This window comes from Dermacentor albipictus, chromosome 8 (assembly GCF_038994185.2).
Source record: "Dermacentor albipictus isolate Rhodes 1998 colony chromosome 8, USDA_Dalb.pri_finalv2, whole genome shotgun sequence".
NCBI lineage: Eukaryota > Metazoa > Arthropoda > Arachnida > Ixodida > Ixodidae > Dermacentor > Dermacentor albipictus.
Window position 1 is genome coordinate 48,104,720 of NC_091828.1, and position 13,723 is coordinate 48,118,442.

Below are 13,723 nucleotides of genomic sequence, written 5' to 3' on the forward strand. Positions count from 1 at the left end.
CACCTTTCGGGTTTCCGCAGAACTATTACGTCAGACGATTGTGCCCTTTACAAGGAAATTCCTAAAAATTCTGGTATGTTTGTACTGTAGTCCGGTTTAACGAAGCTAAGCGATTGGTGCCGCTTACGGCAGATAGAGATAAACATATATAAAACAAACATTTTTATTTTTTCAAAGTGCACAAGCCCCTTTAACGGCCACTGAAGAGATGACAATTATTTCCAAGCGAGGACTCTATGAAATACTTAGGCGTCTAGTCATTAATCTCATCACGAATTAGACATATTGAATACGTGCTAACACATCTTTTTAGATAGCTGTGTTAGCACGTATTCAATATGGCTTGGCATTATTGATGATTTTGACTTCGCCCTACCATCTGCTAGCCGCCTGGTTAGCTCAAATGGTAGAGCGGCTGCCCCGGAAAGGCAGTGGTCTCGGCTTCGAGTGCCGGACCGGGACCAATTTCGCTCCAACTGCGAAGCTTTTGCTTTCGGGGGACCTGTATGGATTTTCTTTGTAGCAATTTCTACTGTTGTGTGGATGTCTCATTTTCCCTTTAATAATTACTTCCCTCTATCTTGCGGGTTTCCGCAAAATAATTACATTGTAGTTATATTGAATCGAACCTTCATTTTCTCCCCTCAATGATAGGCTTCAATCTGGTCTATAATAAGGTAGCGCGTTTTATTACATCACTTTATTTGCGTTGACAGACTGTTTAGTAACTAAGAAAATCAATTGCCTGTGAATGACTATTCACGTGCAGAAAATTTTAACGCCTTACGTTTTTCTGAGTGTTTTTAATACGGTGACGCCTTTTTTTTGCAGCCATACTTTCTTTCGGTGCGTCAGACTTAACCTGCCACTGATCATGTGGATAGTCTAGATTGTCTTTGCGAAAACAGAAATTGCAGAATTGGCCACTTGCTCTATATATTTCCAAGAAATACTAAGTACCATCGAACATAGCCGCGATGACGAGTTGAGCTGTTCTTTCAACTTTACTATAAGCACCTTAGAAAGTGACATTTACTAGCTATCCTTTATTGTAGACTTTTTTTTCGTTTTTCTACGTATGTTGCCCTATTTCTATGCGTGAGGCCTGCTGGTTTTCTTAGTCATTTTGCATATGTGACATGTTCTCTTTATTATATAAGGTTTTGCCTATTTGAGCCTTGATTCTATTGTATTTCCATTAGCCACCACTCTCCCCCCCCCTCTAAGGCACTGCTTTTCACTTGGTCCTTGGGGTAACTAAATAAACTAAATGCTGCGAGGTGACGGTGGAAGGCGGCGAGCTTGGCTTTCCGCGGAGGAACTTCTTGATCGTTGCCTGAAAGCAGCAGCCCTCACAGACAACGTTTTTCTCCTGCCCTGTACCATATAAAATTGTCCCCTGATACAACGAAAACTGTGTTCGGTTCGCTATATCAGAAGGTCGTTATATTTGTAGTTGCCCTCCAACCTAATGATTAAAACCGAACAGAGTTCAAAAAGGACGCTTGATACCGACAAAGCTCTAACAATCAACTTGTTCGTTGAAATAAGCGGTACAAGTTTCTTTGTGTAGTGTTGACCCGACAATGGAAATTTACTAGTTTATTAGGCCACTGACGGCGTCGTTAAGTCAAACCCATTTTTTATTTGCTTGTGCAGGTGGTGTGAAGATTAAAGAAAACGATATCGAGGCCACCGGAAGCACATTTGGGGGCTCTGTGGCATCATCGCACTTCTTTTATTTACTTTCAGGGCAATCTAGGTATCACAGCAAGGAATGGGTAGAATACACAAACAAAATCAAAATTTATCAGAGCGACAGCACTTGATTAAACCTTACCAAACTGAGGGATAGTGTGACAATAGGAAAATATCGAGGCTAACCTATACTAACATGTGCTTAGGTAGAGTTGAGCGATTGCATAGTGAGGACTTGAACATGGCGGCATGCTACATGGTGACGATGGGGCTACATGTTTATTTACTACTCTAGGGAACAAAAGATTTGGAGTTACGTAGTATTCTCATAAAATCGGATACGGACCTTCTGGCTGCGGTGAATGCGTCATTTTAAGTGATTAGGAGCAATAAAAAGGAACTCTTTAAGTTTATGATTGAAATATTATTTCTTGAGAAATGTGCATAAACAGGAAGCACCGCATCGCACACCAAGCTCAGGAATTTCTAATGTTTTCTGTATCAGTTTAATGCCAGCTGCCACAGAGACGTTAGGAGTAATAAAGCCTGCAGAGCACTTTTGGACTTTTTCAACAGAAGTGGCTAGCAGGCTAGAATGCAGACCTTATTCAGTATGTGCGTACTCATGTTTTAAACACACAAGCGATTTGTGCAGTAGCACTTTCAAAGACATTCGGGGCAAAGGAAAAATTGCGACCGGGAAAACCAAGGGTACGGTTTGCATTGTGAGCAATCTGACTAGCGTCCCCTTTCAAGCAAAGATCAGTAGTAATATGCACACCTTCATACTTGTGCGTGCTCACTATGGTTAAGAGGGAACTTCAGCTTGGGGGTTCCTATCTAAATGCCTGGCAAAGGAGAAATCGTTTTTCTTGGCAACCATTTCACCAAATTTGATGAAATTTGCATCATTTCAAAGAAAAAGCTCGCATCTAGCGAGTGTTTGAAGCGCATGTTTTATTCAGGCCTTTCATTAGAAGTCAAAATTGTCATAAATCGCAATTATTCAGGAAACGAAGCTGTAAATTTTACAGCTCTGTAACTCAGCAATGAAAGTCAATATCATAGTTCTCTAAATTGCATCTAATAAGTGCTCGCAATTAGATGCAGTGCGCTACCTAGACCAATCGGAATCTGCGACATAGGAAATAACTGCTTTACGAAGTGCGAATGTCGATGCGTTCCCGCCCGCCGATGAATTGCAGGCCAGCGTTAGCGATGACCCTCTGGCATGTGCTCCCGAAGATGAAATTGAAGCGGAGTACCGATGCACAGGAGCGGAAGACCCTTCCCCAGATTTTGTCACGGTGGACGAGAATGTCCCCACATGCGAGCCACAAGTCGTGTAAGATAATGTATCGGAGAATAAAAGTGATGAAACCCAATCGCCCGAAGAAGGAAGACAACGGCCGGCTCCCGCCAGCTACTTTCCCCGAGGCCTTCGCCGGAATAGATCAACAGCCTCCTGAAAACTCGACTACGGAAGAACTTTCCTTTTTTTTTTCGGTGTCAACGCGTTTTACAAATGGATAGTACTTCCACTGCGGTTAAACACATCGCAAAAAACAACCGAAACTGCGTCGCTGCTTATGTTTGCCTGAGCAATTGGTGTCATATAATCAGAAACCGCATTGTAAAACATTAAAAAAAAACATAAAAATAAAATACAAATAATTTCACACGCAGACCTGTGTTACCTATATCTACAGCAGGAAAAACCGAAAACTACATTATTTGTTATGAGACAAAAGCACCAGCAGTTGAACACAGCGGTCTAATTGTCATATAATACTGCTAGACTAGTGACGGTCGATTGACTTCATTCAACCAGCGTAGTGTTCAGAATCATGTTGAAAGGTTTTTGTCGCTTGCTCAAGACGCCGCAATAGTGAAACAGGAATGAAAACGAATGCTTGATAAGTTTGTAAGTATCCGTCGGAAAATTACTATTTATGTATCTTGCTAATAAATTATGACGCGAAAATGCAGACCCAACCAAAAAAAGTCGCAGGTTCGCCCGAAAGGCGACGCATCGATTGCGATAGCAAGTCAGTAGACAGCCCTATTAAGTAAGGATGCAAGTTTAGTCGGTCATATCACCTTGTAGATGCTCGCTTACTAACTCAATTAAAAGCATGATGTCCACGCGCAGAAGCAAAGACACACACACACGCACACACACACGCACACGCACACACACGCACACAGACTCGATGGCTGCGGACACTCACTGTCAAAACTGACGTCAAACTGTCAAACTGAAGCGCGTCAGCAGCACCAGCGAGCGAGGTGACCTTCGCTCAGTTTGCTGTAACGAAAAGCCAGCGGCGCGAACACAGCGCACGCTAAGCTACGAGCCACCCGCCCTCCTAGACTCTTTCCCCAAAGCAGATCGCTTTCAACATAAAGCCCGCGCCATAAGCCGTTGCTTATGCAACGGCTTCTAGTTGCTTTGTACGACATAGTAAGTACAACGCAACTCCCCCCACCCCGCGTACCTAAAGACGTTGGTACTTCCGTTCCCCTTGTTTTTTGCGCGCGACGGAAAATGATGCACTTGCTCCCCGCTTTCATCAAGTGCTCGTGAAAGTGAGCCGCGATCGCTGGCTCGCCCTCGCGTGCTTTCCCTATGGGACATGCAGCATAGAATGTCTGGCAGCGACATTATCGCCATTGGACTTTATACGGAACATCACGGTGATGACGTTAGCCGAAATGCGCTTGGAGTGTCGATCTAATTGCTATGGCAATATAAACATGAAAGAGACGGTGGTTGAGTAAAAAAATGAGTGTGTTACATGGGGGCGGTTAGGTCGATGAGCAAAGCGAGAACGAGGTGAAAGCCGGAGCCAGCGTTTCGACACGTGGACTTGTCTCCTTCAAGGGTGCATATGCTTTCCTCAGCACAGTATATATAGGTAGGGTTCTTCTAAAAGAGAGGGTTGTTATTTATAACTGCGGCAGTTTTCTGACAGAAAAATTCTATAATGCCGCTTCTACAGGAAAGATGTTGCGACACTGCTGAATACACTGTCACACATTTGAAGAGCCTGTTTTAAATGAAAGGCACATTGCAGACAAATCAGTTTATTATTCAAATCACATTGTAGGACCCGCCGAGCGTATGTATTTTAAAGCGTAAAAAATGCGGCTGCTTATTTGTATTTTACCATTATTTCGTGAATGTAGGGGTGATCCCGTAACACAGGCATGTCGGATGTTCAAACGCTGCGATGAAAATATCGTAGCATTTGAGTAGGCTTCCAGAAACTAGAATGCAGCTGCACATACGCGGAGAAATCTGCTTGGAAACCACGTGGATCAGTGCCTAGCGATTTCGGTGAAAACTGTGGAAACAATAGGAGATCAGCGCCATGTCCAGGTTCCTCGATTCATATTAGTGCCGCTTATCGCTGAGGGCAAGCTTCTACACCGAGAAGGAACGCTCGACGTCGACAGATGTTATTGGTGCGTAGTTCTAGTTAGGACCATTTGATGGCTTAAGTGAAACTGGAAACCTGGAGTGCTCACCGGCAAGAACTCTTGATATTGCACTGAGGACAGAAAATCCCTCGTTCTTGTTTAAGACCGAGTGCAACTTTCCACGTAACTTTTCGGCTACTGCCGCTTTAGGAACGGTGGTAATTCGTAACTGTGCGCAGATAATTAGTACATTGTTCGTAATTAGAGATTCGCCCGAACTTTCTAGTTTCGTTAGGGTTTGCGGAGAACGTGAAGTTGGCGCACAAGTGAGTCAGGTCCCCTTTCAGACTAGCTTCAACGAGGGCAGCTTCAGCATTCCCGAATGAAACTCTCTCGTAACCTGAATGTCTGATGATCACTGCCTTAACGTAAGAAAAGTAGCAGTTGTAATACGCCACAGCTTCTAGGCATGTTCCCCAAGTGTGGTAGTGGGCTCTGGTGGAAGGAGAATGCCCGGAAACTCCTCCTTTACAAGCGCACGTGACAGAGGGCACCATTAGTAACGTGGCCTTGGCTGGAGCAATAAGCTCGTTAACGTTCTTGAACTCCTTCCTCATTTCTTCACAAACGTGGTGAGGCACATGTGCTGGGCATGTGACACGCACCATTCCCAGTTAGAAAGCCTTCAGCAGAGGAAAAGCCTTGTTCAAGTAGTGAGCGGCGTCTGTGTAGAGCGACAGAACCTTAGCGTCCTGGATGCGGAACTTCAAATGTTTCTTTTTTTCATATACAGACTGGAGGTAGTTCTGCAATGGAGACTCAGACGTCACGCTGTCCTTGCAATATTTCTGTAGGAATTGGTTCAGTGCAGTATTTTCAATTGTTAACCAAGCAATATTTGCACTGACTAGGGCCTTGCACAAATCGGCTTTGCAAGTGTTCTTGCTATCCTCCTTGAAGGCTGCCAATAACGACTGTCCGAATGTTGAGGACGTGTCGCGCTCAACTATTGCCAGGTGGCTTTCGGTCTTCTCATGCTGCGTGAGAGGGCCAGAAATCACCCCGAATGCATAAGGATTTCTTAAATACGAAGCGGACATATTCAACATCACAGCGTCAATAAACATGCTAATTTGGATCTTAACATCAGCAGATAAGTGATTTAACCTCTCTGCCGTCTCCCATTTGATAGCGCTTCAAAACAACACTTCGACACGCGTCATACGACCCCAACATATTGTTAACGCAGGAGCAACTCAGCTCCCACGGACGTAATAAGAATTCGACCCTGGTCGTAAGCTGCTTGTGACGTCATTGCTAGAAATTCACGTAGACAAGCATTACAGCAAAGTGGCAGCAGGTAGCAGAATTAAATCAGTCTTGCCATCGCTACCTGGGTCATTCTGGTCAGCATGTCCATGTTTAACCATGGAGCTACTAACCGGACCTTGTTTGTATGTAAACATAAACATGGTCAGTTCATTAGGCTTATGAGTTTTCAAACATCATCTAGCTGCATCGACCGACCAATATGCTCATTCGATCAACAAATCGCGGGATGTTCACTTTACGCAGCACACAGAGACAGCACATAAAAGTTACTCGCTGCTGCAGTGTTCCTAGGACACTCGTTCATAATAACCTCAAGGGCATTGAAAGTAGAGAACTCTATAAACGACGCTAGCATACAAAATTAGCAAGGTTAGAGCAAAAACAGGCAAGCCTAGGAGCATTGCCTGCACTTTTCTTGCCTTCCCTTTCTTACGGCATGGAACAATATAAACAAAAAACAACAGCAGCGAATCCAATGACAACGGTTCGCTTCCGCACCGCCAGACGGCAGCCAAAGCGGCGCAGTGGAGGGCTTCAAATTTCATGCGACGGAAATAAAAAATTGGAGGACGCTTAAGCTTCGGCTTCAAGAGTGGAACATGACAGCGTTCCCGTCGACCCGCCAAGTGTTGTAAGACAATGCACTACGGCGCAGCGATCACTTACGAGGCGTCCCGCATCGGACACGGTGAGCGTCGAGCAACGCAGTGTTCGGCGCGGCAACGAAATGTGCGCCTGAGCAAACGGAACGAACCAAAGAACTCGGTGTCTCGGAGGAGGAAACGATCTACGCCAGCCGAACGTTGTGATCGGCACGGTCAGAGAGAGATAGATAGTAATCTAAAGAAAGGAACGGCGCTTGAGTCTGCAACCCATGTGGGAGAACGGCGAAGCGTCGTCAGGGGAGAGGGAGTAGGGGCATGCGACGCGCCTGGCACCGGTCCGCGCACAGCCGTGGCGCGCCACCTGTCCGGGCAGAGCCGTACATTGAGAGGAGGGGGTCTTCTGTGTTTGCCGCAAGATGGCTCTGCATGTGCGGTAAGCACAGAAGAAATGTTGCGGAAACGTACTGCGCTACTCATGTGAATGCGACTTCTGTAAGTTACATGCTCGTAATTACCGATATACACCGCAGTATAACTTTCTACGGCACATTTCTAAGGCAACACCGCATTCACTAGAAGCGCTTTTGCACTTCTTTCAAGCATCGAACTCGTGGCTGAGTGGTAGCGTCTCCGTCTCACACTCCGGAGACCCTGGTTCGATTCCCACCCAGCCCATCTTCGAAGTTGCTTTTTATTTATGAAGTGCCTGCAGTGATTTATCGCTCACGGTCAACGCCGCGGACACCGACGTCGACACCGACGACACCGGCTTTTCTGCGACACGAGCTCCTTAACGCTATCGCGTTAAAACACGCGCGCCACAGCAACAACGTTGGGTCACCTTTTTACTGCGCGGTTGGCAGAACGCGGTCTCTCGATCTGAAGTGTGGCATGGTGAATGAATTGACCACTGCCGAATCAACACAGTCACGTGTGTCTTTGGTTTCGGCATGGCTGAGAAATGCATTGCCGATTTTCAGAGTGCTAAACGACAAGCCCAATGGAGAGTTTTAGCGTGTCCGGTATAGACACCGGGCGCGAGATGACTCCAGGCCAGTCGCACCTTATGCAACAGCGCCGCGAATGGAATGGCATGTGGCGGCGGGGCAGGGCACAGCATGCGTTGCCACCACCTGTGCTGGTTGAATATGGCCCGCTGCTACTTCTGATTTGCATTCGCAATACCACATCAAACGAAATCCGATCAAACATGTTGCGTTTCTGACTGTGCCAACAATTGCTGAAACTGGAATGAAGCTAGCAAGGCCATTCAGCTAAACTGGTTTTCATTGCGGCCTTTCATTCCGGAAAGCGTGAATATGCGCAAATTGTGGGTTATGGTACCTACGCGTTTCAATCTTTCAGCGTTGCAGATTTGAAATGTTTCTTTGAATTTATCTACTTTTTCCAACATTATTAAAGGAGCCGTTCATATGCAAGAGCTTCATGTTCCTAGTGAATTGCGTGTCTTCGCCTCGGCAGATGCGAGGCTCACGAACTCGAGCACCAAATGCGTCCACTCAGACTTGTAGTCGTCATTTTGCCCTCCCTCTCAACGACTAAGTCTATTTCGACAGGTTTTAGGCTTGTAGCGCAGCTCGGAAGAGCAAAAAAGGAATAAGGTGGGGATAATCAAAGGGAACGGGAATTATCCCCACCTTATTCCTTTTTTGCTCTTCCGAGCTGCGCTACAAGCCTAAAACAGTCATGACATACCAACTCGCCCAAACTGCTACGCTTTTGACCTTCTATTTCGACAGGGTTTATTTTTCTTCCACGTGCTACCCAGCTCTGGCTGCGTCTGTTACATGACTATTTTTTCGCTATATCGACGGTGCAGATCGGCGAAACACCGCTAAGGAAAAATTTACAGCGGAGAGAGATTATGAACAGATTTACGCGTGTACAATCGGCGGTATAAAAAAACACGAAAGGGTATGACTCTCTTTGTAGGAGCAAACAATTGCGGACCAAATGACAAATCTGCGTGTCCCACTTTTGTCCGTAACTTCTGCTCTGCTTCGCCAATCTACATGACTAAAGAAGCGACAATGTTAACGTGCACAGCGAACTGACATTTGCAAAATAACTGCTGGAGTTTGCGCGGTGCATTCGCATCGTACTATCCACTCGTTTTCTATTTTATATACTACCTGATGCTTTGAGACCTGCCTTGTACAAGCGGCGACCTTTCTCAAGAGCATACACGCAGAAACGCATTTTCCGGTGCGTCAGACCTTAAATACCGCAGTGCGAGGTCACTGGAAGCGCCGTGCGCCTCCGCCGCATCGTCTGCCTCACGCACCAGAGCTCTAACTGCTTCTGTTCGTGGCGCTGTTCACCAGCGCACCGCTGGCGCTTAACGACGGAAGCCCAGTGCCTATTCCGGTGAACGCAAGTAGACTTCAGGTTTTACCGGATCAGCGGAGGCGCAAACGCGAACGGCCTGCACGGTGCTCCCATTTTGTGACATTGCGCTAAACCAGACACATACAACGCTAATATTGCACTAAACAAGCGCATTCTACTTCCTTCTAGTATATCGTTTCGGCAGCGGCATAATCGTGTTTCTGCCGTATGCATTTGCTGCAGTACAAAATAAAATACGCTTGGTTACTGCCATCCTAGCTGAGTTTGTCTGCTTGAGCCCTGCACCGTGCAGGTCATTCACATTTCCGTCTCTGCTCAAACGGTAAGACGCCCAGTCTCCTTGGGTTCACCGGAACCCGACAAATCAAAACATTAACATAGGCTGCACCAACGAGTTGTGGTTAAACCCGATCAAGTTCAGAACAGTTAATGTTGCCAGTAACATGAGCATCTGAAACTGCTCTCTAAAGCGAAACTAAAGGTTAAGTATTCTTTATATAGGAGACAATGTGGAAAATGGGCACTGATAAGCCTAACGCCTTAAATACGCATGCACTCCCAAAGAGTTCTCGCCCTTAAGGGTCTTATCCAACAATTATCGTCATCTATTTCGCCCACATTTTCTTTAGTTAACGCTGTGAGCCTGGTATTACGTGGGTCACGAAAGGCATGCGCGTTATTAGCATGACATAGTATCACGACAGGAAATTAGCGAGTGCAGAGCACTTAAGAAAGGAAGCACAAGCAAGGCAGAATGCTATATTGTTGGGAGAGAGCATAAGCAACAGAGGGTGCAAACGTATTTAGGAATGTCTATTGTCATTATAGAAGCAGTACTAACCGTCTTCTGAACACTAGATTCATGCTTATACATTGAAACGAGATGATTTAAAACAAAGAACAAAACAGGTATTTGCCTAAAATCCGGTCTCTACTGATAATGGTTAAAAGCTAGATAGCGAGAATTAGAGCAAGTTCTTGTCTCACTTGATATCAAGGATGCAATGGCGTGGCCGAGAGGTGTACGAAAACCGTTAAGAACCTGCGCAAGCTGATGCTGCATGACACCACAGCCGGCAGCAACCAGACTCACCAAGAACTGGACCGCTTCCGGCTTTCCTACAGGGGCACGCAAGCACTGCTACAGGCAAACCTCCAGCAGAGCACTTGCTCAAGTCATTCTTTCAATGTGACATGCAATGTAACTAAGCAGCCTTCGAGGCGAAACATGATCTTCATAGATCCCAATATCGCCAGTTAGGTGGAGGAGACTGGGTATACGTTAAGAGCGTTAGTGGGGAAGCGACATCATGGAGTCAAATACGTAAGCTCAGTGACGTAGTTAATTAATGTACACAACAAAGTAAGGCGGAGACATGTTGACCCTCTGCGCTTGCATATGTCAATTCTATATACCTTACTTCCCGGTCCAAGAAGCGCCTGCTTAGGAGTTAGCCCAGCACATGACACCTGAAGTTCAACTTTCAGAACAGGGGGCGCCTCCACTATCCCAGACTACCCTAAAGAATAGTTCAGCACAATGCGTTGGCGGGCTAGTTGGTGTGAATCCATGAATACTTTGTTTAGCGCAAAACAACAGACACAAGAAAGACGAAGTTAAGAGTAGTGCCTTGTCCTGTCGTCTTTCTTGTGTCTGTTGTTTTGCGCTGAACAAAGTACTCTAAAGGAGAAAGGTGCGCTTCAAGAAACTCAAACTCAAGAGCCACCGAACTATCATCCAACAACAGCGCAAACGCCGGCAGTGATATCCCAAATTTCTTTAGCATTAGCTGACGGAATAGCCACAAACAGTACCACTGCATGATCTGACAGCACTTGAACCGTCAACATCACTACGTAGAGGTCTTCAACCTAGAAAAGCATTGTGGCCTAAAGGTAGTCGTTCTAAATTTCGTAAACTATACAGTGTATGTGTACCACCATGACAATTACACGTTAGATGCGCTATGAACATAAAGGGTAAGCAATGAATGGTGATGCACTAAAAAGCGTCAATACTAGCAGCACTACTGCCTAACCACAAACCTTCACGCAAGGGCCTGGTAGCACTGTCGCAGCAGCAACCTCTTGTGAAAATATGGCCCACGATCTGCAGGGCTTATGACCTACTGTGTACTAATGTTAACTACAAAGCTTAATACTACCTTCGTGGTAAAGAAATGGTTCTCTATCAAGAATTCCTGAATGAAGAGCAATGTGATGCATGTAGGGTAAAGGAAAGCACTTTTTACGCAGGTGGTTGTCCTTCCCGACATTGTAGCAAAACATGCATGACTGTGAGGCTCTCACCACAACTACCACAGGCTTTAGGATCACCACCCCTCAGGAAATGAGTGTGCGTGCGATATGTATGTCCTAGCATGGGTCAACAAAAGCGGACTTCAGTTCATCGTGCTTACGTTACAGAGCTCCAGAATGCGAAATACGTGCTGATAACGTGAAGTTTAGTTTCTTTGCCCCACATACGTTGTCAATGGCCCTTTAATTTTCAGCGTAAGCTGGGTCCATCGGGTTGGGAGTCGGACTTGCTAGCTGGACACGATACCGCTTCGCCACACAGGCAAGCATGCAAGGTGCGAATATAAGCAGGGGTTAATATGTATGCCATGTGGTGTTTCAAATTAAGCAGTATTTGACGATTGTTCGCTCTGAGTGTCGGCATGTTGTCGCGATATATATAAAAAACAGCGATCTGCTGTTCGCCAACATAAAGCTGTATTCGGTGACTTTTCAGTGCCACCATGCGGCTGCTGCTGCCTCCCACCTCCACTGCACTCGAATTACACCGCTGTTCAACAGACGGTGCGCGAGCTTATGCAAGCATTGTTCCTCATTTATGTTTTCAGCGTCCAACGTGCTGCAGTCAGTTCTGCAATGGATAATGTGCCCGCTTTGTCTTTGGTGTCGTGTGCTGGGCCGTCGTCGGTACCTCATGCTGGGCCGTTTTCTAAAGCGTGTGATACCACCGGCTGCGAAGATGCGAAGATGCCACAGATGCGAAGATAGCGCAAACAAATGCTGATCGCACAAATCGGCAGCGTTGTGGGCGACGCGCAGACGTCGAATTGCGTGCGCAGGAAGCTGTGGCAAAACACCAGAAGCAAAGTCTTCAGTCTGGCACTCAAGCCTGATGCCTTCAGCTAGTGAAGAAGCGTTCGAACGGTTTTCTGGGCTAATGAACTGTGAGGCCAGGCTCCCAAGATATTTGCTTCTGTGAATGGCCTATCGTTCACTCTATTCAAGGCACATAGGCGTGTCAGATGTTGGTTATAAATGCGAGAACAGTGCCACAGAAGATTACTAACGGTCTCCTCACATTTGCACTTGGCCCACATCAATGAATCCACCATTCCCATACGATAGCTGCAGGAATTAGTGAGTGCTACTCCTACCCACAGCCGACACAGCAGAGTTGCGTCACGTCGTGAAAGGTTTGCTGGTAATTTCAGTTTCAGTGATCGGTCGAGGCTGTTCTGTATACGCGACAGTTATAGTTCTGTAGTGCTTGCCAGTAACTGAACGTGAAGGTACGAGCGAGACTGCGAACCTCTCTTGCAGCGTCTACTCTCGAAAAAGACATCCTGTAACTAACTTAGTGCGTGTGAAACTGCGATATAGACTCATGTTTTCTCTCTCTCTCTCCCTCTTTCACTCCACCTTCCCCATCCTCACGTGCAGGGTAGGAAACTGGGCTCAGTCTGGTTAACCTCCCGGCCTTTCCTTCCTCCATTCTCTCTCTCTCGCCCACAGAGGCGATATCTCGCATCGCAATGACTGTGTTACGCAGTGACTGTGTAAGGATAAAAAACACTGAAGAGAACAGTTAAGCTATCGCGTCGTACCCTTAAAGGCTCAGCTTAAGTGTTCCCATACATTTTAATAAGCTCGTTGTTCTTAGGGATTAAGACTTGAGATATCTGATGCCAGCCGATCATGGCACACTTTCCAGAGCCTCAAAAACCCGTGTCACATTCACTTTCACTTTCGCTTTATCTCCTTAAAGATCCCAGTGGGAAGTGCTACATAAGGAGTGGGTCAAAAATAATATGAAATACAAAGAATATAAAATGAACAATATTATTAGGCGTAATGTGAGGCAAGTGCTTCTATGAAGGAGGATGAGCTGGGCCTAAAAACGATGCTTTGCGCAAGGCCATTCCAGTCTTTGGCTGTTCTAGGGGAAAAGAAGATGGAAAAGTGAAAAGTACGCGGGTGGACGAGCTGGATACGCGTGATGGTGGCAAGATATATCGCGCACGATTAAGTACGTTGTG